The sequence below is a fragment of the Periplaneta americana genome, chromosome 8 (assembly GCF_040183065.1).
Source record: "Periplaneta americana isolate PAMFEO1 chromosome 8, P.americana_PAMFEO1_priV1, whole genome shotgun sequence".
NCBI classification, from domain to species: domain Eukaryota; kingdom Metazoa; phylum Arthropoda; class Insecta; order Blattodea; family Blattidae; genus Periplaneta; species Periplaneta americana.
In genome coordinates, this window is record NC_091124.1 from 30638993 (window position 1) to 30666951 (window position 27959).

A 27959-nucleotide genomic window follows, 5' to 3' on the forward strand; every position below is an offset into this window, starting at 1 on the left:
ATAATTTCAGGGGAATATTTCGTTAGGCCTATATTTACTGGCAAAACCATTTGATTAATCAAGGATACAAGTTTATTCAGCTATTGGATGCATTCATTTATTGTTATACAGGATTGCTTCAAAATTACTTTTTCCATTGAAATCACATATTTCATTAATTTGATGTTACACTCTTTTTCGAGGGAGGTCTTCAATTACAGATTGAAGTAATGTCAAGTAAATTGTGCGTAATAGATTTATTGACAAATAATTCCTCAATAAAACAAAATAATATATTATTTTACGTAATTTATTAAAAAAGTAATTAATGTATTGGTTCATTTTAAATGATTGTCTTTTCGACAATCATTTAAAATGAACCAATACATTATTTAAATATTTAAATATTTAACTTCAGAGTACTCCTTAATAATAATAATAATAATAATAATAATAATAATAATAATAATAATAATAATAATTTATTTTAATTGGTAGAGTTAAGGCCATTCGGCCTTCTCTTCCACTCAGCCAGTGTGATAGAAGATACTATATTGCTATGACTATGACAATCGGTAAAATATGCCTAGAGAAGAATGAAGAAGTGTATGTAGTATTTGTGGACACTAAAAAGGCCTTTGACAGAGTGGATTGGAATAAACTAATGGGGATCCTAAAGAGAATAGATGTGGATTGGGAAGAGGGAAAACTGTTCAGTAATCTTTGTATGAAACAACGAGTGATAGTCAGGATAGGAGAAGAAATGTCAGAAGGAAGACGAAGGGTATCGTCAGGTCATAGGAAGAAAAATACAGAAGATAAACTTGCGAATTCTAAATGAGACAGTAGAGCAAGTGAACAGTTTGAAATAATTAGAGTGTACTATAAGCAGTAACATGACCTGCTGCCAAAAAGTTTTTCTCCTGTAAAATTTATTATCTTTGTGTAAATGTTTATATTTAGTGAAAATATTGTTAATCAAATAATTTTTGTCTTCATAAGTGTATATTATTTTTGGGAGTGTTTTTGTATACGCAAACGCATTATTAATTGGTTATAACTTTTATATCACCTTTATAAAGGTAAACACGCTTTGAAATATTTAAGTTGTTATATACAGACAATAATAAAGGTTTAGTTATCGCTAACAAATAACAACAAAATGAAATGATAACTTAAATGTTATTTATATCGCCAAAGAAGGATAACAGAATATAAATCATAATTTGAATAGGGCTATTATTTATATCAGTAAACATCGATATCAAAACATAATGATAACTTGAATATTATTTATAACGACAAAGAACGATAACAGAGTAAAATGGTAACTTGAATATTCTTTATATCAATAAATAACGATAACAGAACATAAATAATAATTTAAATATTATTTATTTCGCTAAAGGACGATAACTTCAACAAGGCTCGAACTCACAACCTTCAAAACATTTAGCGAACACACTACCGCTTCTCTATGAGACTCAGATGTGAATTATTCCTGCTTAAACAAATTATACCGAAACTGCTTCAATAAGCGTATGCATAATGTAACATCACCATTATCCGAAGTGGACTTAGAAAATATTAGCTATTCACGAGTGCAGCCACTTGGCAACTGTACATCGTTCCACACAAATTCCTTTGCACGTTACAGTATACCAATCAACTACTTAAAGAGTTTTCTTGAAAACGTTAGTAGATATCTTAAAATAAATTATTTCACACACAAACAAGGCAATACCAAAAGAATACCCATAGAGAATTGCGGAGAAAGCAAATTTCATATGAGACAGAGTGAAGACAAAATAATCAGAAACTTCCTCACTCAGATCGGCGTCAGGGATACGTATGTATCTGAAAGACTCTTTAATCGTTTTTGAAAAATGATTCATAATTCCGGACTCCAGAACACGCCGTATTATTACATTGAACGAATCTCTGTATGGACTTCCTATCGTCAGTAAGAATGTATACTGATCCGTATACTTTCGGTCATTGAGGAAACATACTTCAGTTCTTCTTCTGGGATACTTCACCTTAGTATAGTAATCTACCCATATGTCATATGTCACAGTCGAGTAGTTCTTGCTATTAAAAAGTCCTTTTATACAGTCCGAAAAAGGATAACATCCGTCGAATTTTAAATTTGGGATGTCATATGTAAGCCCCCGGAAGTAGTAATCCAAATCATGTTGTAAACTGTATTTTAAATGAGCATCAATGTACTCTTCTGTGTTAGTCACCGCCTTCTCTAGACCCGGATCCACAAGGAAACTGGTGAAGTATATCTGAAACAAGTTCCCCATCGCATAAGCATACCACACGCACATAATGAACAATGCTCGCAGTATTGTGGTGCGAGGCATGTCTGTTACGGACACACCCAGGTGTACGGCCCACATGTTGTACAAGCAGCTGCTGATACTCATGTAGGCTGATGATTCTCTTGACACAACTTTCCTCCTGGTCTTGGCTAACACGAAAATAATAAGAGTAAGGAGCAGAAACACCACCAGAATTGCAGTCCAAGAAGCAACGTCAAATATTTCGCCGAGTTTTTCAATTCTGGATCTCTGACTAGGGCAAGTCACAAATAACTTCATCTCTGTATTAAAGATAGGAGTTGTGTATTCTACATTACAATAATCTAAGGTTGTAAGTGCTAAGAAACCGAATCCTACATCTGATAATAAGTTCATCAAGTTAAAACAAAGGTCAAAGTTCCCCGAACCTTCGTGTATATGTGGAGGAAGGTAAGCAATGTGGAAGTCTAGTTGGTCACACACTATCTGAAACATATCAAATTCTGGTCCTGTTATATTATAATTCGTCTCACCATCTATGTCCGTGTAATTGCCTATCAACCAAGCTAGTGGCTCATGTACAATAGCAGAAACTCTCAATCTTCTGCCTCCAAATTTCGTGGGAATTTTGTTTGGAAACAAGTGACTGTTACCAATAAATCTTCCTTCATTTTCTCCCAACCACTGATCAAGAAGTACAATATTTTCAATAGAAGGTTCAACAGACTGGAATGGAAACCAAGTGTAAATATCAAAGGTCGAGTAAACAGTATTTTGTGTTTCCTTATCTTGCTTGTCACCTACGTTTTGCGTTGGAACTACAACAAGAACATCAAATATGTTCAGCATATTTAAGAAGTTTTCAAAAATTTGTAACAGCAATTCTTTGAGTGGGACAGAAATATGCACTGGCAACACCAAAAGAAACTTCCCTCTCTGATTTGTGTAATATGATTGTATCATCGCCATCACTTGATTTTCTATTACCTCAGAGATGTCTGTTTCATCATCATCAGACCACGCAAGAATAATATGGTACTGCGGAGTGTTGTCTCTAAATTTGAGTATATATTCAAACTGTAAGTTTTGAGGATCATCAGAATGAATAAAGACCTTCAAGTTCCAGAGCATTTCCTCATTTGTAATTTCAAATACAAAATCTACCATCGCCAAGTTGTCAGTTTCAAATTTCATTGAGGCCAATTTATGTGTGGGAGGACTTGAAATTGTGTTCGGTAGAGAAATCACCATTCTTCCAGGTGGGAAGTTCTGCACTGCAATGCTCTTGACACACAACGCCATCTGATACTGGTCCTCAGTGAGAAGGCCATTCTGGTGAAGAGAATCTGCTGCTTGTGTGAAGAATGCAGTGAGAATCCATGTAAGAATACAGGCCATGTCGTCTGAAAATTAAAGATTATCTGAATGTTATCGATATAGTGTGAAGCAAGCGCTACCGATTTAGTCAGATTTAGAATATATATAAAAACAATTATTTTATATAACTTCTAATATTAACAGAAAAATAGACTAATTCTTCAAATTCTTGATCAAATGTAAACTTTTTCTTATAATATCACGAACTCATTCAGTAACGTAGATTACGTGTTACAAATATATAATCCTATTTTATTTTTTCGTTTTGGAATCTACATGTTTTGAATACTGTATGTAAATTGTCATCCTAGTTATCGCTGAATATCTCTGTGAATGGTACACGGGTTTGGAATTTCGTAGGATGATATAACATGGTATAAATAATTTCTTCAAAATCTAACATGTGACCTTAAAAATAGAGATACAAACATGAAATACTATTAACAAGTTACAAAATTAACAAAATTGCAAAATCAAAATGGTCTCTACTAAGAAAAGGACAGAACAAGCATTCATTAGAAGGTGTTTTCTCAGCCGTAATACTGAATTCTGATGAATCGTCTCTCATTTCTTTTCTCGAACTTATTTTTGGGTTCTTGCATTGCGTTTTCATTTCACTTTTTGCTATGTGTGTTGGAAGATGAGGTTTTGTTTCCTCCTACAGGTGTCAATAATAGTAACGAACAGAAAATCAGGGTATAAAGATGGAATACTAATAATACTAGTATTTCATGTTCATGGCGTCTCGTCCTTTGGGGCTTTAGGGCTCAGCCCCGCATGAAAATTTGCGTAATATATTATTTCAGCTATTTACGAACAAATCTCAAATATAGAGGATGTCTCGTTCTCTTCATAGTCAAGGTTTGGACTTCATCTACGCGGAGGAGATTCTATAGCCTTCCGTTGTAGAAGCGACAGGTAAATTCTAGCCCGGAGATGCTAGATCCCCAATACAGACCTTACGAGGAGAGCATGACGTACTTCCTGGTTCGGCGTAGCGCTCAGTGCATGGAGATGCTAGATCCTATAACACAGATGTTGCGAGTGAAGGCGCCGGGAGAGGGACGACTGTTGGGGCTCATTCAGTTCTGTCGCGCTCGCTTTCGTAACGCGGTAAAATAGTGTAATACAAGTAAAATAATGTAATTTTATGAGCCTTAATGAAATTACTTTTTAATTTTAGTACCACGCATGACAAACTATAATCAAAAAGCCCCGGACAAATTCTAGGACACGAGACGCCACTGTAATCATATTTGTGACACACTGATGTTGTAAGTCATAACCTCAAAACAAATCGTAATTTAAAAACGAAACTTACATTGCTATAAACGTAGAATATTTCTCTTTAAGATAGACCAACAAAAAGTGAAGCTGATTTTGTAAATATTGTTGAATTTCCAAGTTTATAGAACCCTATTTTACCCGAAGGTATATTAGGGCTGTAGTTAAATCATAAATATCTTAGCCCTGTACATTTATTTACATACAATATATTATACATATTTATGACATAAAATACACATATTACATTAAGTGTGTATGACATAATAAAAATCATAGTTATACAGGCACATCATTTTATTTTTACTAACATTTTTAATATTAACCTGTCTATACCTTTAGAGAACCGTAAACACCGCTTGCTCCCCCCTCCAAGACTGGAGTTCGATGATACTGGCGTAAAACACAAATCACTCTACTAGGTATAGGAAGGAAGAAAAGTAGTTAATCCATTTACGTAAACTAGGAAATATCGCGATTTTGAGTTTGATAATTTTCATTAGGTTTTTCTTTAATCAAAGTACAGTACTGTATTAAGAATAAGTGTTTTTACTCACGAAGTGAGTTATCCATGCGAACGTATTAATTATGCAGTGTATATTATACTGTCTACAGCACATTAGCGTACAATATAGAGAAAGAAGTTAAATTGAAAAAATAATCATAATATGAATATTTAAACACAATTTTGAAAATGGTGGCCGTTCATTTCGATACAGGCTTCAGTTCTAATGTGCATATTATCGCACTATAGACTATTGCATCTAATTCCAATTGCCAGTTTCGTCCTTCGTACTAGTAACTCATGTTGAAATAATTCTGTACCTACTCTACGTACTGTAAATTAAATCTTCACTTCTGCCCGACCCGAAAATATAAAATTACTCAGACATGCTATCTACTGTCCGTCCAAGTGGTTATGCCGCAGAATTGTAGAAAGGGAGGAAATCACGTGACAGTTAATTACTTAACGAGGCCCTTTTATTTAAGTTAAATTAAACAGCTGTATAATATTACGTAAACGTCCAATTCCTAAGAGAAATTAATGTTTTCAGAAAAGAGCTAAGACAGCCCAGCTTTTACAGAGGGGCGAGCAGAAGCAGGTGGGGGAAATCGGGATGCGACGTAGGCAAACGGACAGTACCTGTGCGAAAATATGATTCAATATTGAAAGCTCTTTCGTCACTGGAAAACGCGGACATATTTCTGGAACGTACTATACCCAGTAACTCAGTACTGCTTACTATCTGCGGTCTTGGTTCTGTGTGGAGTTGGAACTTCCTTAGTAGAAGGGGTGGGAGTGAAGTACATTAAAAAACTCAGGTACAATAAAAATTGAAGTAAAAATAAAATGATGTCCCTGTATTATATACAAATACGAAGATATGAGATAGAATAGATATAATACATAGAAATAGATGCACAATATATGAAACATAGACATATTACATACCATACTTTCCCAGGACACATCACGCCCACACTTGTTACATAAAAAAAATAGGTAAGCATTTCGTAGAAACATACATATTACTTTTAAGGACATATATGACATAAAAATGATATGAAATAGACACAAGACATACAAATGCATGTACAACGCATAGACATATTATATAAAATACACAGACAAGACAAAAAAATGAAAATTACATAAAACTTATATATGATATAAAACAGTGATATTATAGCTATTATTATTGTGATTATTAGTATTATTGTTAATAGTAGTAGTAGTAGCATCTCCTTTTATTGCAGCCTGTTTTACCCTGTGGCATGTTAGATTAATGATAAAAAAAACTGAAAATATACGAGTATATACTCACAAAAGTAACACATTCATATATCCTTTCTAATGGCATTAACTGCAACTTCTCTTACTATGGCAGAAACACATTAACTAGCTATTTACAGTGAATTGTGAATATATGATATGAATTTCTGATATTCTCTTGAACAGCATTTCTTTTTAAACATAAAACTCACGGGTTTTTCAAATTGCCCAGAACATAAGATGACATGTGACAGTAATAACAGGCGAGTTCTTTCGAAAATTGGGCAATCAAATAGGAGGTGATGAACAGTCTGGTCGCTTTCCTCGCATTTACACATGAATTCATTTACATTATTGATTTTGAACCGTTTAAAATATGTTTTAAATATTCCAGGGCCTGAAATGAATTGCGTAAGCATGAAATTGGGTATCATGTATTTACAGTTTAACTTAGAGATTATTGTAGGAAAGAATAAGTCTCTAGTTAGAGAGCCGTTATTACTTCCTTGCCCTTGAACATTGTGTTCCCTTAACTTATGTTTTACGAAACTGACAGAAATTTTATGGTAGGCCTAATTATCTACGACATTCATGGAACAAGCAAGCTTGGCTAGTTGGTCTGCCCTTTCGTTCCCTAATATACCCGAGTGCCCTCGTACCCAGTTTAAACAAATACTAGTGGCTTGTGCAGCAAATGCTGCAAACTAAGTTCATTAGACGTTCAAATAAACAATTTTTCAGATTTATTTTCAATGAAGAATACCAGACATTCTGAAAGTTATTTGCTTCCATAACAATGAAAGATACTCTCTCTCGAGCAAATACTGAAGAGAATCACGCATATAAATATGTACACACAACGCCATTAAATATATGAAAAAGACCCAACCCCACTTGATTAATAACTATAAAACTATTTAATTTTTAATAATATTATTATCTTACGTAAGTTTTATAGCTTTCAGTAACATATACTATATATAGGCCCTACTATATAGCCGCCATCCAGTAAAATATAGAAATCAAAATCTAATTTAAATTATTCTCTACATCTACTTATATAACCCCGAAACGTTTCGCTTTCATATCATCAATCTAGCATTAATATGTATAATTAATGAAAAATAGTCACATCATGGCATTAACTACATTAATATTTCATTTCTAATTGTAATAATGTCATCAAACCAACTCAAGTTTAGTCGTTTTTAATATCCAATAGATAGCTGTACCCAGAAAATTACACACCACAGAATCGAACCTGTAAATTATTTATAGTAAGTTAAGTTTTTAATAACCAATTTAATTTGAGCTCTAAATATGTCAGCATTCTTGCAGATCATGGCCTTCGTGTAATATTGTTTACTGTAGTGTGTGTTTTGTTTCATTCTGAAATGCAACACGGCCGACTTGATGTTCCCTTCGAAGGAGAAGCGAAGCGAGCATCAAGTGGACCGTGAATGCAATTAGCTAGTTCTCAAAACTGACGACAGATGGATTTTGGAAAATAGGAAAATTATGTTGAAAAATTCACATTTCACCGAAAACTACTATTTTTGCGAAAAACTTTGAGTTCCAAGCTTCAAAATGAGGGGTCGTTTATTGAAATAAGTTCAGCCGTTATCCCGTAATTTCCATTACCAGTTCAAATTATATATATATATATATATATATGTGTGTGTGTGTGTGTGTGTGTGTGTGTGTGTGTGTGTGTGTGTGTGTGTGTGTGTGTGTATGTTTGCTGGAGTTAGCAATATTACGTCTGACATTTACGCCAATCATATGAATATTAAGAATATTATATTTGTCCCTAATACAGTTCAAAGTTGCCTGTGAGTCACTGAATATAAGTGCACTGTAGTCTTTCCTGATACACCACTCAACAGCTTTATCAACTGCAAGCATTTCAGCTTGGAAAACAGTACAACGCTTGTTAAGTTTAAACTGTTGATAATGGGTTTTGTAGATAGACATGGCAACTGTTATATCAATTCCATGTTTGTTCGTGTGCCAAATCCGTGACTTACTTATTTGTCTGAATTTGGGGCTAATTTTGGTCATTGAAGTCGTAGGCCAATCAACGCATTGATATACTCGACCAATCACATCACAGGAAACTCCACTGTGGCAAATATAACAAAATCTAAATACTTTAAAATATTTCTTTACAATATTTTATATTTTCTCTTGATGAAATATGATTGAGCAAGCTTATAATCAGGGAAAGGATTTATATGTAAATACATATTTACTTATAAAGCTAATATAATTTATATTTTGCATTATCTTTATGTTTCACAATGTGTAGGGTTGAAAAATCCTACTTTTATTTTCCATATTTTTCCATATTTTAGAGTTTAGTACATATTTTCGTTAATTTCCATATATTTTCCATATTTCATATAAAACAGTCCATATTATATTAGGTTTAACAATAAAACAAAACAAAATTCCATTAACTTTTAAAAATACATTTCAACAATAGAGATTTAAACACATGTTCAGTAATCCCTTTAACATCAGAGTTATTTGAAAATTAGCAGTCCTATCAACAATGGGAAAGTAAGTTACAAAACTGTATTAATTTAATTTAAAATTTTTAACAGACTTCAGTTGTGCAGCTCAACAGTTAAATGCCAGTCAGAGTACACATAGGTTCAGTTTTGTAAATCATACTATAAAGACGGTAAATATGCCAAAAGTACGTCATTCAGTCAATTTAAAATCAAAACTAACAAGTTACATTTCAGAATTTAAAGAAGATGGTTTATCAACTGACAATAAAATATTATTTTGTAATTTGTGTCAGTGTGCAGTATCATCTACACAAAAGTTCCTGGTGCAACAACACATTACAACTAGTAAACATCAGGCCAACAAACAACTAAATTCCAAGCAGAGACAATTGTTTTTAACACAACCAACAACATCGAATGTAAGATCTGAGTTTAACATCGACCTGTGCCGTTCTCTCATCTCTGCTGATATTCCTCTCTACAAACTAAAGAATAAGGTCTTCAGGGAATTCCTTGAAAAATATACTCAACATACAATCCCGGATGAGTCAACACTTAGGAAGACGTATGCTCCATCCATCTACGATGAGACAATACAGAAGATAAGAGATGAAATTAAAGATAGTTCAATTTGGGTTTCCATTGATGAGACTCCCGACAAAGAAGGTAGACTTGTTGGTAATGTAGTTATCGGTTTGTTAAGTGAACAATATTCTGAACGAATTCTTTTACATTGTGATGTTCTAGAAAAGTGCAATAACAAAACTATAGTTAAACTGTTCAACGAAGCTATGGGTATCCTGTGGCCAAAGGGTATTATGTACGATAATGTGTTATTCTTTATTAGCGATGCTGCCCCTTATATGGTCAAAGCTGGACAAGCATTATCTGTTGTATATCCTAAATTGACTCATTTTACTTGTGTGGCGCATGCATTTCATCGTGTGGCAGAAGTGGTCAGAGACAATTTCCCTAAAGTAGATTTGTTGATTTCATCAGTGAAAAAAGTATTTCTCAAAGCTCCCAGTAGAGTTAACGTGTTGAAAGAAATGTACCCTGAAATTCCATTGCCACCAAAGCCAATTTTAACTAGATGGGGTACATGGCTAGAAGCAGTTGAATATTATGCCGAACATATAGACTCTATTAACAATGTTCTCCTTGCATTGGACTCTGAAGATGCAGTCTCAATTGATACTGCGAAAACAGTTACCTGTGACATAAGTGTGAAGAATGACTTAGCTCACATTCAGCATACATTTTCATGCATCATAAAAACGCTCAAAAGTCTCCAAAATAGGCACCTTTCACTATCTGAAAGTTTTGAAATTATAAATAGTACTGTGGAACAACTGAATCGTGGTAGAGGTAAAGTTGCAGATGCAGTAAGAGCTAAGGTGGACACTGTACTTTCAAAAAACCCTGGATATGAAGAACTACAAAAGGTTGTTGCTGTGATGAGTGGTGAATCAACAGTGAAGATTAACTTGGACTTATCCCCAGCAGACATTGTGAAATTGAATTATGTACCAGTTACTTCTTGTGACGTCGAACGCTCTTTTAGTCAGTATAAATCTATCCTCAGAGACAATAGAAGAAGATTCACTTTTCAGCACTTGAAAGAAATGTTTGCAACCTATTGTTATGGTAACAGACAATAAAAATTGTGTTTTGTTGAAACTACATTGGAAGATAAGGTACGTCCATTATATTTTTTGTTTAGTTTGATTAAAATGTACCAATATTTAACGTACATAGTCATTTTTTTATAATTTTAAGTCCATATTTAATTCCATATTTTGGTAAAAATCCATATTTAATTCCATATTTTGGTAAAAATAACTACATATATATTTACATATTTCATATATTTTTAGTCCATATAAATCCGTTCCCTGCTTATAATAATCACTTTTGGGATAAAATATGAACATGTCAATCGATAGTGGTAAAAATACAGCGATTTTTGCAAACTCTCGTTGGCGATGTTGCAGTAATACTTAACCACGTCGTACTCGTCTTTTTTTCTTTTTTAAATTTCTTTAGCGGATTCTGTAAGTTAGTCAAACGTGACTAATTAATAAAGTTTTATTGTGAAATACAGTTTACAAGCATTTGTAGTCTTTTACGTGTGATTTGTAAATTATTAAGTTGTAATTTGTTAACATTGTGAAATGGCCCCCGGACGTTGTACCTAAATCGTTGTGCTACGCGTCCACTAATGACACCTTCACTCTCGACTTCGCATATCATTCGAGCCGTGGAAGCAGTGTTTTAGAATAACTGTAACCTTAAAGTTTCTCAGCTCCATTTTTATTGTTTGTATTAATAATTGACGACATTCAAACGGTGCCAGTAGGCCTACGCAATAATAAACATAGCGTCCTGTAAATTACATAACTGAAAAATAATCATTAAAATTTAGCAAAACACCAAACACAAGAAATTGGTATTGCTTATGAGACGACTTAATAAAAATTACTGCGGCGTATATGAAAATTAAAACACATACTCACCGTCTATTGTAGAAGCGATCGGGTGAGAGTTCCTCTCGATGACGACTGCTCCACACATATTCTTTTCATATTTTAACGATTGAATGTTGGCATGACAACGGGTAAATACTGCGTCAATTAATTCCTTTTTCTAGACCGTGACTGTATGACAATATTATTTCCCGTACCGAAGATGTTTATCTCACTTAAAATTTTTTTAATCACCCAGAGTATATTGTAATCAAGATAGATCTGACACGGACGATGAATTCCGTGCATTATTAACATTTAATTGAAAACAGTTCCCACACACGCGTGTCAGACGTTTATGATACATCCATATATCTTTATGAAGAAAGAAGTTAAGCAAACTAGCTTAATTCTAGGAAAGAAAATAAAACTTACACAAAATTTAACGCAGATATTTTAGTATTTATAGGTATATTTCATGAAATTACACTTCAAAACTATTGCAAAGTAAACAGCAAAATATGTAAAGAAATATTATAATATATTATTTATTTTCTGAAATTAAATCCCATCTTTAATTCTATATTTTAACGATGTAGCCTACCTAACTATACTTTTTGTATTTTCTTGAATACAAATAAAACTATACTGATGTAACATACTAGGACTAAGTCTTTTTTTTTTTTTTTTACAGAAATGTGGTGTTATGCCATAATGGGTATAAATGTTGATGACAATACAAATAAATAAAAAGTCATTTTTTAATTAGATTAAACTTACTCTATAAGCTGGTAGGCCTTCTAGGAAGAATTCAAATATTTTAATTGAGACCTGCAGGGTAATAACAACAATAATTAAAGAATTGAAGAAAAGAATAAAGTGTTAAATTTTGCGTTTCTCTTTCAACAGCTATAATTAGTGATGAGCAGAAAATCAGTGACCTGTGATTTTATCACGGTGATCTAAAAATTACGATCACACCTGTGATTAAACAGCTCTTTAAACAGTGATCACAGTTTGAGGGCTAAACTGCTCACCAGCTGAGACAGTTCATTTTCTTTTCTCACTGCGTGCACATGCTGTGCTTATGCCACCTAGTAACAACCCTGGGAACTACTACGCCCTCGAACTATGAGTGCCTGATTTTAACAATACAGTCAGTGTAGCCAACTCGTAGAATTGAGGCTGGTCCTGACAGATTTCAATTTCTTAAAGCCGGAAAATATCGGTTCCGGACAATTGGCCACAGAAATTTGGGAACTGGGACAATTGGCCACAGAAAATTGGTAACAGGGACAATTCGCCACGAATAGACAATTCGCCGCAAATAGACAATTCGCCACAAATAGACAATTTGCCACAAATAGACAATTTGACACAGACAGACAATTTGCCACAGATAGACAATAAATTTGCCACACTGAGGTACAAAGATAAATCTATGACTTCCAGAAGCTCTATGTTGTGCGAATGGATACAGATATTAATAATGGTAAATTCCACTAAGTATGTGAATTGCTATGTACATGTAAATTTGGCTTTAAAAATGTCCTTCTAGGTTGTGGTCTACAGCTCTCAAGTACCGGTTGACGGTGCCTTCTCCTTATACCGCGGGTATTCTTCAACTATGCGTGATATTCGTCTGTCCATGTCGATGTACTTCCGCTTCCTTTTGGTAGGAGAATGACCACCTTCCAATCTCTCTATGTATCTGTCGGCTATAACGTTCAGTTCGTCAATATTCCTTGGTTCAGGTCGTAGATGCAGCTTCCTGGTACGGCGCACAGTTTTTTTTAATAGATGGTTTCTTCGGTAGATTCACATTGGCTTCGCTTGCAATACGCTGTAACTCTTTTGAATAATGACAGACGTTGGTTCTCGGGAAGTCCCCGCCCTTGCCTTCATGTTCTCTACACATTCCTTTGCCTTAATCCTTCCCCAGTCTGCAGAATGATTCTTGTGTTCATAAGGTTCTTTGACGACACTGCTTCCATCTTTTGATAACGTGACTGTTGCATTACACCCGACACGCATGTCACAGCGCCAAACAACTCCATTCTTATTTTCTCTAAGTCTCGTTTACATGTAGCCAAGCTATATTAATTTGTCAGAGCCTCTTTCTGACTTTGTGAAGCGAATTTCTTCCGCCATAGTTCCGAATTAGTTTACAGCTTCTAGATTTGTCTTGTGTTATGATAGAAATATATTATAAATTGTTGCGAATTTGAGTATTGCCTTGACTTTTAATGTGTGGCGAATTGTCTTTGATAGGAATTTCAATACTGTGTGGCGAGTTGCCTCTGTGGCCAATTTTCTGTGGCGAGTTGTCCCCAACCCGGAAAATTTAGACTACTATTGTCAACCGACAGCCGAAAATCTAGCAGGACTTTACATTGCTGAATTGATTCCATTATTTTAAGCAGTGGCGTTATTAATTGGCTACACTATTCAACTAGTAAAATTACAATTATAACAAATTTTACCAAATATGACTATTATTTAAAAAGTAACAATGTTGCATTCATCTTCAGAGTGATGTTGAAATATTTTTAAATTACTAATTTTCCGTTTTTTTCCAATAGCTATAATATTTCACTTCAGGAATACTGGACAAGATGAAATGGACAATCATATTGGGTAGCCAGGCGATAAATGTTCAGTTTGTCTATAGCATTACATTAAATGAACGAATGAATGAATGAATGAGTGAATAAATAAGTAAATAAATAAATAAATAACAAATAAAAGAATAAATAAATAAAACAACAAATAAATAAAAGAATAAATAAATAAATAAAAGAATGAATGAATGAATAAATAAATAAATAAATAAAGGAATAAATATAAGTAAATAAATAAATAATAAATAAATAACTAAATAAGTAAATAACTAAATAAATAAGTAAGTAAATAAATAAGTGAATAAATAAATAAATAAATAAGTAAATAAATAATAAGTAAATAAGTAAGTAAATAAATAAGTAAATAAATAAATAAATGAATAACAAATAAAAGAATAAATAAATAAATAAAACAACAAATAAATAAAAGAATAAATAAATAAATAAATAAATAAAAGAATGAATGAATAAATAAATAAATAAATAAATAAATAAAGAATAAATAAATAAATAAATAAATAAATAAATAAATAAATAAATAAAGGAAAAATAAATAAATAAATAAATAAATAAATAAGTAAATAACTAAATAAATAAGTAAGTAAATAAATAAGTAAATAAATAAATAAATAAGTAAATAAATAAATAATAAGTAAATAAGTAAGTAAATAAATAAGTAAATAAATAAATAAGTAAATAAATGACAAAAGAATAAGTAAATAAATAAAAGAATAAATAAATGAATAAATGAATGAATGAGTGAATAATGAGTGAGTGAATAAATGAATGAATGAATGAATGATGACTTTCAGACCTTTAATTTGTTTTTAAAATGATGAAATTCCTATGTTTACATCTCAGTATTGTGGTTATACTTGACTTCTGTGCACTACAAACGCATAACCTCAACATTTTCTCGCCCTCTCCTACCATGTGCGAAATACCGAGAGCATTGAAACATCGCAGTGAGACGCTCTGAAGATTGAACTGTTCAGTGTTCACCTCGAACAAGTTCGCAGTTCAATCATTGTTTATCACTGTTGCACTATCTAAAAACCGTGATCATAAATGAGAAGTACCGTATTGGCCCGAATATAAACCGCACCCTTAATATTCGAAGTTCCGGGAAGAACGTTCGTGAGAACATCGTCACACTGCGACTGAGAAGAAAGATCTGTTAACGTGAAATGTTTACTAACCTCGCGATAATCATTATGGGACTTTTTGATAAACAAATTGTAAAATTGAGCTTTACGGTAGCTTAGAGTTATGACAGAACCTGGAACGATATTGTGAAGTTTATATTTTACATAATAAAGTCACAACAAACTAACGAATGAGTGGATACAGATCTAAAAATGAGTTTAAAATCGACAATGCACAATATTTAACATCTGCGCTGTAGAACTGTGAAAACAACCTTTTCAATGTTTCACGAGTTAAATTTCATATTGTGCCGGCTTCATTTTATTACAAGGTCGGTACTAGCCGTAGGTCTCTCTATAATAAAGATAGCATTGTTATAATTCGAATATTCATCTGCACCAAGCTCAGGGATTATATTGAAGATAGGGTAGGAGGACTATGCCTTATGTCGATGTAGATTGTGTTGCTCTGACAGTAAAAAATTAGATAAGGGGAACGATTGTGCATAAAAAAATTCTCAAATCTAAATATGTAATTTTTTCATAAAATTCAAGTTTCAAACCTAGTCCTGATCTGGAGTGAGATTTTTCATTTAAAAATCCATAATTGATACTCGTAACAGAAAAAGTGATATTTAGGGCCGATTTTATAAAGCATTTAATCTTGGATCAGAGGTTAAATTGATTCTCGTTCTAGCTGAACTTGGAATATTGTGTTGTGTAAAGTCTAATCTGAGATTAACTTGTCTCAAACTAAAGTTAACTTTGACTAAAGAAATTTCTCTAATTAAGTTAGATGATCCAAGTTCAGTTATTTCTTTTCTGTTTGAAATATACGAGTGACAGATTGTGCAAATAAAATATCCATTATTATTAATATTAATAGATATGGTAGGTACATTTATATATATATTTTTTCAATTTCTTGCCTTAATACACAAACATTCTTATATTTTATAAGGCTTTATCGTGTTCAGCAGTATCAAATAACATAACCTATAATTAAATCATGTTTATAACCATTAATTATTAATGGATATGATAGGTACATTCATAAATTTTCAATTAACTGTATTACTAAATGAAAATTGTCGTTTTATAAAGCTTTATTACGTTTAGCAGTATCAAACACCATAACATGATGATAATTTGGAGAACAGTCAGCCTTCTTCTTATGGTCCGCCATTATTTACAATATACAAAACAAACCAGTATCTCCACCAGAGTGTACGGAAAGTCGCCAAAAAGTAGTTGGAAATTCGCTATATTTCTCATTATCAACAAAGAAAGATTAAATTTTATCACTATGGGGTGCTAAAAAGGTCGTTAAATCCCTATTTAAGCAATATAAAAGTTAAAAGAAATTGTTGTTGCAAAAGAGTTAAAGTCGCTAGATTGGCAACACTGAACAAACCTGAACAACATGGTCCGCGCATCACATACTTCATCTGTTTATACGATATTGCCAAATCCTTTTCACATGAACTTAGATTGCATTTGAACCAAGGTAATTTGATCGTAGAAAAGTTTTATACAATAGTGTTTGAACTCGGTTCACTTTCCGATCTTCGATCAAAGTTGATCTTTAGTCAGGGAGTTTTATACGATTGTAGGCCTACCTTAATGTTTCTCAACCGTTTCCCCATGTTAGCCAACAACGTCATTCTGTTCTAAGGACGAGTGAGTTTGCCTGCTTAGAAACCTGGATACCTCAGCAAAGTCAGCTAGTGTGCGGGTTGCGTGCTAGTTCTCTCATATGGACATAGCTTCCTTCATGATAATTAAATATTGCCGGTATTTTTAACGTGTACTGAATTAAATTTGTGAAAAAGTTATATCATATTTTCATTTGGAGGAGTAGATAAATGTGTGTTCAGTAGAGCTCTACATTTAATTAAGAACGACCGATCGAAAGTCATGATATACGCGCGATCGGTCGCTCGCTGCGTACTTTACACAGCAGGCTGGCTGCCGCGTGTCCTGACTCCTTAGAAAGCAAATGAAGGATCACAAACGACCGGGTACCGTAGACTGAAAACTGTCTTCGACCGATGCCCTATTATGATTGCTGAACCTAGTAGGTATATAGGCTATCGGACTGAATAAACGTTACAATAAAATATTTAAATAATAATGAATTAATAAATCAATGAAATGAAATGAAATGCGATTTTAACAGACTATGTCGTCTATAAGAATATAACTATAAAGTATAAGCAGCAATAAAAAACATAAAAATGTTAGTCTTTAATCTCTAGTTGAACGGAAAGAAAATTATAGATAGAATTGAACAAAAATTGTTAATTTTAAAACCAAATGGCGATTTTTCCATTGATTTCTTTAATTTTGAAATAAATTCAGCACGAATTTTGTTTGCTCTATCTTTGCTATTTCATGATATCGTCGTTGAATGTGGAATGATAGAATCCGCATCCAACTTACCATAAGTAGCTCCAACGTCAATCATTAAGCACCTCTTAATATACATTATTGTAAAAGTGTTAAGCAAAGTGAAATTGTAGATTTAGTTTATTTTTATTAAATACTGTGTCTAAAATAGATTATGTCTACTTTTGAAGAAATTTGGGACATATCACAAAATATATTATTTTTATGCAATCACATATTTAGATACTAAGCCACATTAATCATTTTCGTTACTGATATGAGTTCGGAAAGATGGATGCTGAATATCATTATTGATAATATAAAGCATTATTTAATTTAATGAATTGTGTTATTAAAATTATATTTCCTTGTTTAAATATTCAAATACTTCCTACCTTTCGTGCTATCTGAAATACGGTGACCTTCTTAGGTAGGCTGTTTTGGGTATCAGGCATTAAAAGGTGATGTAATTGTAGTGCAATAACCTCGAACGCTCGCGACCGACCGAGTAAACGTTTCAACCGATCGGTTATAAATTCTCGACCGCATGCGGTCTAGCATATCATTTTCCGGCTGCCTTCTTCACAACCGAAGACTGATTGGCGAGCTCGATCGGTCGTTTTCAAGAGAATGCAGAGGTCTAGTGTTAGGTTTCAGATTATGTTTTAATCGTCAATATATGATTCCATTCCAAACACATAAAGTGATTTTTTTAGGATTAGCCCTCTCCCTTCAGTGTAATAAAATATTATTTTTAACTTCCCCAGTTAGTGAAGGATGGGTAGAACGGAGAAAAATTCTCTCCGATACCGGGACTCGAAACCGGGTTTTCAACTCTACGTGCTGACGCTTTATCCACTAAGCCACACCGGATTCTAGTTCCGATGCCGGATTGAATCTCTCTCAGTTTAAGTTCTACGTCTCTGTTCCTCAATTAGATTTATGGCAAGGTTGGAGGAGTACATGAATTTGTGTTCAGTTTCAGATGATATTGGACAATCTGAAGGAGGAGTTACAAATAATTATAGAAATTTATAATAATAATAATAATAATAATAATAATAATAATAATAATAATAATACTGTAGTAGTAATAATAATAATAATAATAAACATCATCATCATCATCGGCTTCAGGGCTTAAACCATAACTGGCTCGTTCCGGTGTCCTGAATTACAACTGTTGTATCCATCTCCTTCTCGGTCTGCCAACATTCCTTACACCTTTCGGTCTATAATTTAAAATTAATTTTGGAATGCGGTCATCTTTCATCCGTGCTAGATGTTCCATCCAATCGTTCCTATATTGAGATTTTTTTTCTGTTAATTTGAATATTTCGAGTTCTTTTCGAATGTCATCATTTCTTTTCCTATCCCATAAAGTATATCCCAAAAATTTCATTTCTGCAGTTTCTATTGTGCATTCCTCTTTCTTATTTAGAACCCAAAATTCTGCACCATACATCAACATAGGAACTGCTACCACTTTGTAAAATTTAAGTTTGGTGTCTTTCCGCATAGTCTTTAAACATCTTCTTATTGTACCACATATGTAATTGAATTATTTTTTTTTATTTGTAAAAATCTTCGTTTTTCAAATATGATACGTTGCAACCGAGGTAATTAAAGCAGTTGATCTGTTCAATAGGTTTTCCTTTTAATATAATTTTAGCTCTTATTATTTCCGATCGTCTAAATGCAAACACTTTTGTTTTATTAGGAGAAATGTTTAAAGAGTAATTTTTACTCATTATATTTAATTTGAATAAGGCTCTTTGCAGATTGTCTTCTGAGCTACAGATTAAAACTTGATCGTCAGCGAACAATAATGTGTCTAAGAATGTATTATTTATTTTAAAATGTTCATCTAATTCCGTCATCCATATAATAATAATAATAATAATAATAATAATAATAATAATCATCATCATCATCATCATCATCATCATCATCATCATCCGTGTCTTCACAGCTCATTAAAAGTTGAGGTCAACTAGTCGATTGCTGGCCTCAACTCCACATGCCTCACCATAGGTTAACGACCATCCAACTAGTATAGACGTACTACCGTCATAGGTGGATTACGAAAGAGGATTTCGCTTCCTATCGTAGCTCCGCAGATTCGTGATATTGGGTGGGTCGAAATTTCATGAGAACCAGGACTAGAATCAGAGCCATTCCGTGACGCGAGCCCAAGTGTGATTCTTTAGATCACGAAGCTATGGCGCAGGGTAATAATAATTATTAAGCACAATATTTAGACAGAATTGTTTGTTCGTGCAGTGTGGCTATCCCGAAAATACTTCATGAATTTCAAAATCAAATAAAACTTGTCACTATAGCTATTATTTTCCCCCGTAGGTGCGTGATCAACAAAAATCAATTAGGCCTTATTTAGTAAATATTTACTCGTTGTCCTGACAACTGTCAGTAGCGTCAATCATTGCGGAGAAAAATATTATTTTAAAGAGACGTCTTTGGGGAGCCATTAGTGATGCGTGTAATTGGATTGTTTCTTCAGCAAATGTAAGAATCTACGCTTATTTTTAATTTTTTGTGATATATAAGGTAATTCAAATGTAAGTTTCCATTTTGAAATGGTAATAAATCTGTCAAAACACCAGTTTGTTCGCAAAGAAATGGGTTTTTATCAGGGGCGACTCGTCCATAAGTGCTGCGGATCTGCAGCACTCCATGTTTTGACAGGAAAATAAAAATAATATTTATTTTAATCTGTACAAGAAGTGTTAGAGCTTTTATTGGTAAATTGCTTTATATTTCATCTGGCCGGGAATATGTACTATTATCTTATGCATAATCTTTTTGCGCGTCGACTGTATTGGAATTGACACTGCATTCAAAGTCGTCCTGGGATCTGCAGGGTGGGACAGATCATAGAGAGTGTGTCTTGCACGGTCAGGGGGTAGAGAGGTGAAGGGAAGCAGAGGGAAACTGCCGCTGTTTAAAACCCATATTTCGCTGCAGTGGCTTTCAGAGCCAGGCGACAAGGGAAGATCTTTCCTCCCCTCCCACACTGCTATTGTAATGCTACGTCAAATGGATTCTCTATTCCCTTGAAACTTAATGACAAAATTTTTATTTTCTCTTCACATACTTATTGTTGTAAAATCTTATCGAGTTAATATAACGAAATTAATATTCTCTTTTGTCTTATTATTACGTATATATTCAGTCTCCAGCAGAACTTAATATTTGCCTTAACTCAAAATGACTGCACGAGTAGAATCCTTTTGATATAGCACGTAAAATACGAAAGAGACTTCTTTCCAGTTTTAGAAAATTGTTGACCATCAGTATATCTGAGTGTTGCTTTGGTGTGACGTCTTAGTACCGTAACTTAACCAGTGCAAATGTGCAAGCATGAGTGTGTGTGAATTACAGAATATTAATTTTATTTTTCTCAACTTTCCCTTGCGGAGAAAATTGATGTAATGAAGTGAAATTAAAGGGTCGTTCGTTACCCGACTTAAATCTTACTCAACCTTCATCCAGCCGAAATAATGCATATATGTAAGGAAGTATAACAATGAAATTTACGCTGAGCATTTGTGGTTGCCTCCTCTTCGGTGGTAATACTGCATAGACTAGGAGTGGTGTGACAGATTTAGGACATCTGCCCCTAAAAATTAAAAAGCACGAATCTTCGCAATCTCACCTGAAAAATGTTTTTCCATTGGCTATGTTAGGCAAAACTAATATTGCTGCGCAATTAAGTGAAAGTAACAGAACAAACATTCTCAAACATAATCAAGAAGTGAGAAAAAATCGTGAAATTATTTTTTTTAAATATTGATTGTATCAAATTTTGTGGCCAATATGAACTTCCCCTTAGGGGACATGATGAAAAAACTATGCGAAGGGCCCTGGTGTATTTCGTGGGTTGCTACAGTCCGTGAGTAATCTAAACGAGCCCCTCAAAAATCATTTGAAACATGCCAGTGTTTGAAGGTAATTCTAAGACAATTGAGAATGAACTGGTAGATTGCAAGGTGAGTGTCTGCCGATCAGAAATTCAGACTGAAATCGATGGTATTAGTTTTTTTTTTTTTAGCAAATGATGCCACAGACATCTCCCAACTAAGTCAGAAAGTTTCGGTTTTTCGATATGTAGTGCATTTATTTTTGTCCTATACTTATTAGTAATGGTATCAAGAAGTGAAATTTGTATGTACCAAAATCTACTGCAGCTCTCCCAATCCACAAGTTCACGAGCCGCCACTGGGTTTTATTAAAACACGAAGTAAAATATGACTACCACCGTGTTGTTCAATGAGAAATAGTCTTTCTTCTATGCTATAAACGGCATTAGTAAGCACATTCCTAGGGATGTTTTCAATGACATGCAATATTGACTGTTTCAGTTCCTCACGTGTAGCAGGTCTACTAAGAAATACCTTTTCTTTTAGATAACCCCATAACCAATAGTCAGCTGGATTTATGTCTGGTGACCTAGAAGGCCAACTGTTCGGAAAATGCCTACTAATTACACTATCACCAAATGCGTTGCGCAATAGTGTTTTTACATTATTGTGTATGTGAGGTGGAGCGTCGTCTTGCATGAAAACAATGTTTTCGATTTCATGATTCTGTAACGCTGGTATTGCAAAGTCTTGCAACATTTGAAAATATCGCTGCCCGGTTACCGTCACTGTTTTTGTTTGTCCATTTTCAATTTCTTAATAGAAATACCACAGTCTAATATATACAGTCGCGCAACTCATACGTATAAAATATGCTAACATTTGACAGCTGGCGCGACAGTAGCCCTCTAGCGGCAGGCAAGTTAAAAGTGTGCACACGACATATGATAACACATCAGAAAACGGGTTTTGCGTAATTTATTTTATATTTTTATGCTATACAATAAGTGTATATGGTTCTTATTAATTTTACTTTAGAATCCTAGATGAATTTCACACGCAGTTAATCTACAAGTTTCAGAAGCTGGGAATAAACGTAATTCTTTCTGCTCCTTACAACTGAATCATGGTCCTGAACATGTATCATGGTTTGAAATAATATAATTGTTTGTACGTGGACGGTTAATTCAATTCATTCCTAAATATATTTATGAACCATAGGAACTCTATATTTCCTGTGAGAAGAGTCAAATTTGTAGGGCATATCTCGTAGGGTACATCGCGTGGTGAACTCTCTCCCTATTTCCTGAGAAATTAACTATTTTCCATACCGCAAATTGGGGTAAACTCGGCCGCTGAGATAAACTTAAAAATAAAAAAAGGGAAGATTTAAACCTTAATTTGACAGGCAATGATTTATGAAGTTCATTATTTTTTCTTTTTTTTTATTATTATTATTTTGAGTCGCTAATAGTGTTGATATTATGGTTTAAATTTTTATGGAACCTTTACCGCATTTTACATTACATTTCCAGTTTTCTCACATAAGCTTAATTTTAACTTACCCTACCTATATAATATGTAATTTACATGCACTTACTGTTATTATGACGTAGGTGAGAACAAACGAATACACAATTAACTTCAATTAACTCAGAAAATGTAGGCCTAATTTTATTTTCAGAGCAGAAGTGGTGTAAGTCAAAAATGGGTAATGAGGGTTAAAGTAAACATTCTGTAAAATACAGCGCAAAGTAGCAATTAATATTGAATTTATTTAAACTATTAGTAGTCAGTGAATAGCACGAAGGATATATTAATTGCTACTTTGCGCTGTATTTTACAGAATTTTTACTTTAAACCTCATTACCTAATTTTGACTTATACCACTTCTGCTCTGAACGGCTCAAATAATCACTGGCAATGTAAAATCAACACCAATAACAGTCATGCAAATTATTACAGAAGAGATTGCTTTTTATATTAAATTTAAAAAGGCTCTTTTATTTTTTGAGAACCTAATACGTCTGCCACATGAATCTACAACAACACATCAGAAATTTATCGACACAGTCTGGATTTACTCAAGAAGTGAATATTTTGCAAAAGGATTATAATACGCCATGAATTCTTGAAAAATTAACACCATAATTCCTACTTGAATGCAATATAACATTCAACTTTTGAAAAATATAAAGAGAAAAAACACGAATACAAAAATTATGGAATTACTTGCATTAAAAACTGTAGATATATTATCCAAAATCGGAATGGTTACATATTTACACATGATTTCTGCAAAACAATAATATGCTGTAACAGGTATTTACTTAGTTTTTATTTAAACTCTCCTTCCTGACATACAAATAGGTAACTGATAACTAATAAATGTTTTATAGGACACAATACGTAGGCTACCTCAAGAGGCCTATATACATTATTAGTCCTCTTGGGCTACCTACAGCGTGGATTATAGGTTATGACTGAGTTATGATTTTCTCTTGGTCTTTAGGGAATCTGAAGAACGACAAATTCGGAGATTTAAACTTGTTCTTACTGCAATTTTCGTCATTGCACACATTGTCTTTATTCCGACGCATGATTAAAACGTTATTATAACATCTCGCATACTTTTAAAGCACGTGCTGGCTGTATCAAACCTATGACCAGTGCCTTGCCTGCCGCTTGAGCGCTAGTGTCGTGAATGTTGGCAAAAAAAATGTTGAAGTTGCGCGACTGTATATATTAGACTGTGGAAATACGGTCTTATTATGAAATGTGACGTAAAACCACACCAGACCGTAACCTTGATATCATGTAATCCTTGTTGTAAATTGTGTTCGGATTATCTTCTGCCCATATCCTGCAATTATGAGTGTTAACACCTCCGTTCAATTCGAAATATGCCTCATCTGTCCAGTTCTCAATCCATGTAACGTTCGATATCATCTCAATACATAAATGCATATTGTCTATTGCATTCGTAATATCACTGAAGGAGACCAATTTGAACTCGTAAAGGTAAAACTATTGTAAAAACATAGAATCATAGGATCATAAACATAGAATAGATCACATCGCGTTTTGACAAGAATATTATGAATGTCCATGGGAAAATGTAATAATTTCAGATTAAAAGATTTTCTCAAACACCAGTCATAGGCCTATTCAGATATTTCGTCCTATTGAGTCCACAAGGTTCCAGCCAGAATATGTAACATAACACAACGCAGTGGACGTATTTCTGTCGCTGTTTGCAGATGGATTTCCAGGCTATGAGGTGGAACTCTGTGTAAAACTGAAGAGAATTTGACTTCCCAGCAATATATCCACATAGTCTACTTGAAAATATGCTACCTAGCATGCGCATGTTGCAACCTGATATAATTATATTGTGACTTTTAATATAACAATAATGTTACTTTTATTCACAACAATAATGGCTTTCTATTTCTGAATTTAAACACTCCCGTCAACAATGGGTATTGCACTCAACACAGCAACACAGTATTCGTTATTGCACTCCACAGACGACAATGACAATTCACGTGGATTATTGCGAACAACAACAATGTACTCCTAATCTCAACTAATGTTCACAAAGCACTATTTACAAAACAAAACTGTCAGTTCTCAGTTCTCAGTTCGTTCGCCTTGGCTAGTTCTTCTAGCTCACTCACTCAAGTTCACGGTGCACTTCGAACCCAAGACTTTCAGATAAAGTTCACTGCACGCTGAACCCAAGACTCCCGGACGCGTTGCTTCCGCCTGGATGTTGCCACAGTTACTCAAGTTCACTCACGTCGAAACAAAGACTTCCGGACGCGTTGCTTCCGCCTGGACGCTGCCACAGTTACTCAAGTTCACTCACGTCGAACCCCGGTCTCGAAGGCTGGCTTCCTTGCTCGCTCACGGCTGCTTCACAAAACTGACTTGTTGTTCTGAACTGCTCGCGTTTTTATTATGTTAGGTCACACATTCTAGTACCTTCGATTTTCGGGAACAATCTGTTTTTCGCTGCTTCTTTTCCCCCTTCACCTCGCAAAGCCCAGCGCCCGCCGAAGTCCGCATCTCGTAGTTTTTCCTCTCCTCTCCTCGCGCCTGCCTTCTCGCGCGCCCTCCCTTCCGTCGGACGCACGCCAGGTCTTTCAACATGGCGCCACATTATTTTTTTAACAAAACAATTCCTCTATTTACACATCTTTGTTGTATCAGATATGGTTCCAATATCATGTTTTGTGTTGAAAGCACAGATATTTGCTATTTCTATATGCTTTGCTTATTTTTTAGTTCGTTACATCCACATTTTCATTCCATATGAGAGTAATATGCAAACTTTTTTTTATGTGTGCAAAACATAAATTATACGGCTGTATCCTACGGGATATAATTGTCAATCAAGTTTTGAATTATACACATACCCATACAAATTTGTCTTAATAAAATTATTTACTCGATTTTTTAGAATAGTAGTCTATTGAATTGTCAGTGCCACCTTTAATCAATGTAATTTTATTAACGTAGTGTTATTACCATGACAACAACCAAAGAAAAATAAGCTATAAGCTCATTATAACGCAAAGAACCGTGGCGTGAGGAGGAGCTACAAATGCTGTGTTTATTAAATTTATCTATATCACTAGACCACTGCGTAAACATATTCTCTTTAATTTACTAGTAATAATAATAATAATAATAATAATAATAATAATAATAATAATAATAATAGGAAATGCGCACAAGTGTGCAGAGTAGTTAGACTTCTATACTGAGTTAAATCACGGTTTTGGCATTCTTCTTGCAGTTCAGAACGTGGTATTTGCCACATTTTTCACCACATAGTTTGCATATGCATTTTTCAGACACTTTATGGCAGCTATCTATGCCGCACACTTCATGGTGAAACCCGTGTACCGTCAGTCTGGTAACAACGTTCCTCATTTGCTGATTAGCTCCTTCCCAGCTTCTGTCGGCCATGACACTGGTGGTGTAAAATTCTTCTTCTACTTCCTTTCTCTTCTGCAGGACCTCGATTAGTAGTTTCTCGTAGGCCTCCCTAATTGGCAGCAGCAGCGAGTGTCGTAGGTCTTCCATCAGGTAGGGTTCTCTGGTGAGCAGGTCTGGATGGTGTGTATTTCGACACACCGAGCACCTTCTTTAAGTAGGTTGCCTTGACGTTTTCCCAGATTTTCAGGCGCTCCCATATTATATGTATTCCATACGTCAGTATGGGGACTATTTTTGTCTTAAATATTTTAATCGCCGTGTCAAGGGTGAGTGACTGTATGTGGTTTACGTCATTCATTGCTGTAATTGCCGAGATCGCCTTTTGTTTCACGTGCATGTTGAACATTGTTCCAGAAGTTTGGAAAGTCACCCCAAGGTACTTGTACGAGTTAACGACTTGTAACCTCCCGTCTCCAATCTACAATGTCTTTCTCTGATACTCGGCCACCTTTTCTGAATATCATCTGCGCACTTTTTTCTTGGTTGATGAGGAGTCCATTTGTCTCGGCCCACTTTTGCAGATTATGTAGGCATTCCTGTACGTCTTCTGGCTTGCCGGAGGCTAATACCATATCATCTGCACATATATATATATATGTATATATATATATATATATATATATATATATATATATATATATATATATATATACAGGGACATCATTTTATTTTTACTAACATTTTTAATATTAACCTGTCTATACCTTTAGAGAACCGGAAACACCGCTTGCTCCCCCCTCCAAGACTGGAGTTCGATGATACTGGCGTAAAACACAAATCACTCTACTAGGTATAGGAAGGAAGAAAAGTAGTTCATCCATTTACGTAAACTAGGAAATATCGCGATTTTGAGTTTGATAATTTTCATTAGGTTTTTCTTTAATCAAAGTACAGCACTGTATTAAGAATAAGTGTTTTTACTCACGAAGTGAGTTATCCATGCGAACGTATTCATTATGCAGTGTATATTATACTGTCTACAGCACATTAGCGTACAATATAGAGAAAGAAGTTAAATTGAAAAATAATCATAATATGAATATTTAAACGCAATTTTGAAAATGGTGGCCGTTCATTTCGATACAGGCTTCAGTTCTTTTGTGCATATTATCGCATTATAGACTATTGCATCTAATTCCAATTGCCAGTTTCGTCCTTCGTACTAGTAACTCATGTTGAAATAATTCTGTACCTACTCTACGTACTGTAAATTCAA

The 27959-nt window shown here is 34.0% G+C and overlaps 1 protein-coding gene across 1 annotated transcript in view; it reads left to right on the forward strand.

Moving 5' to 3' along the window:
* The window catches only part of rad50 (DNA repair protein rad50), a 394123-nt gene that overhangs the window by 21917 nt on the left and 344247 nt on the right, over positions 1-27959 (forward strand). The window lies entirely within an intron of this gene.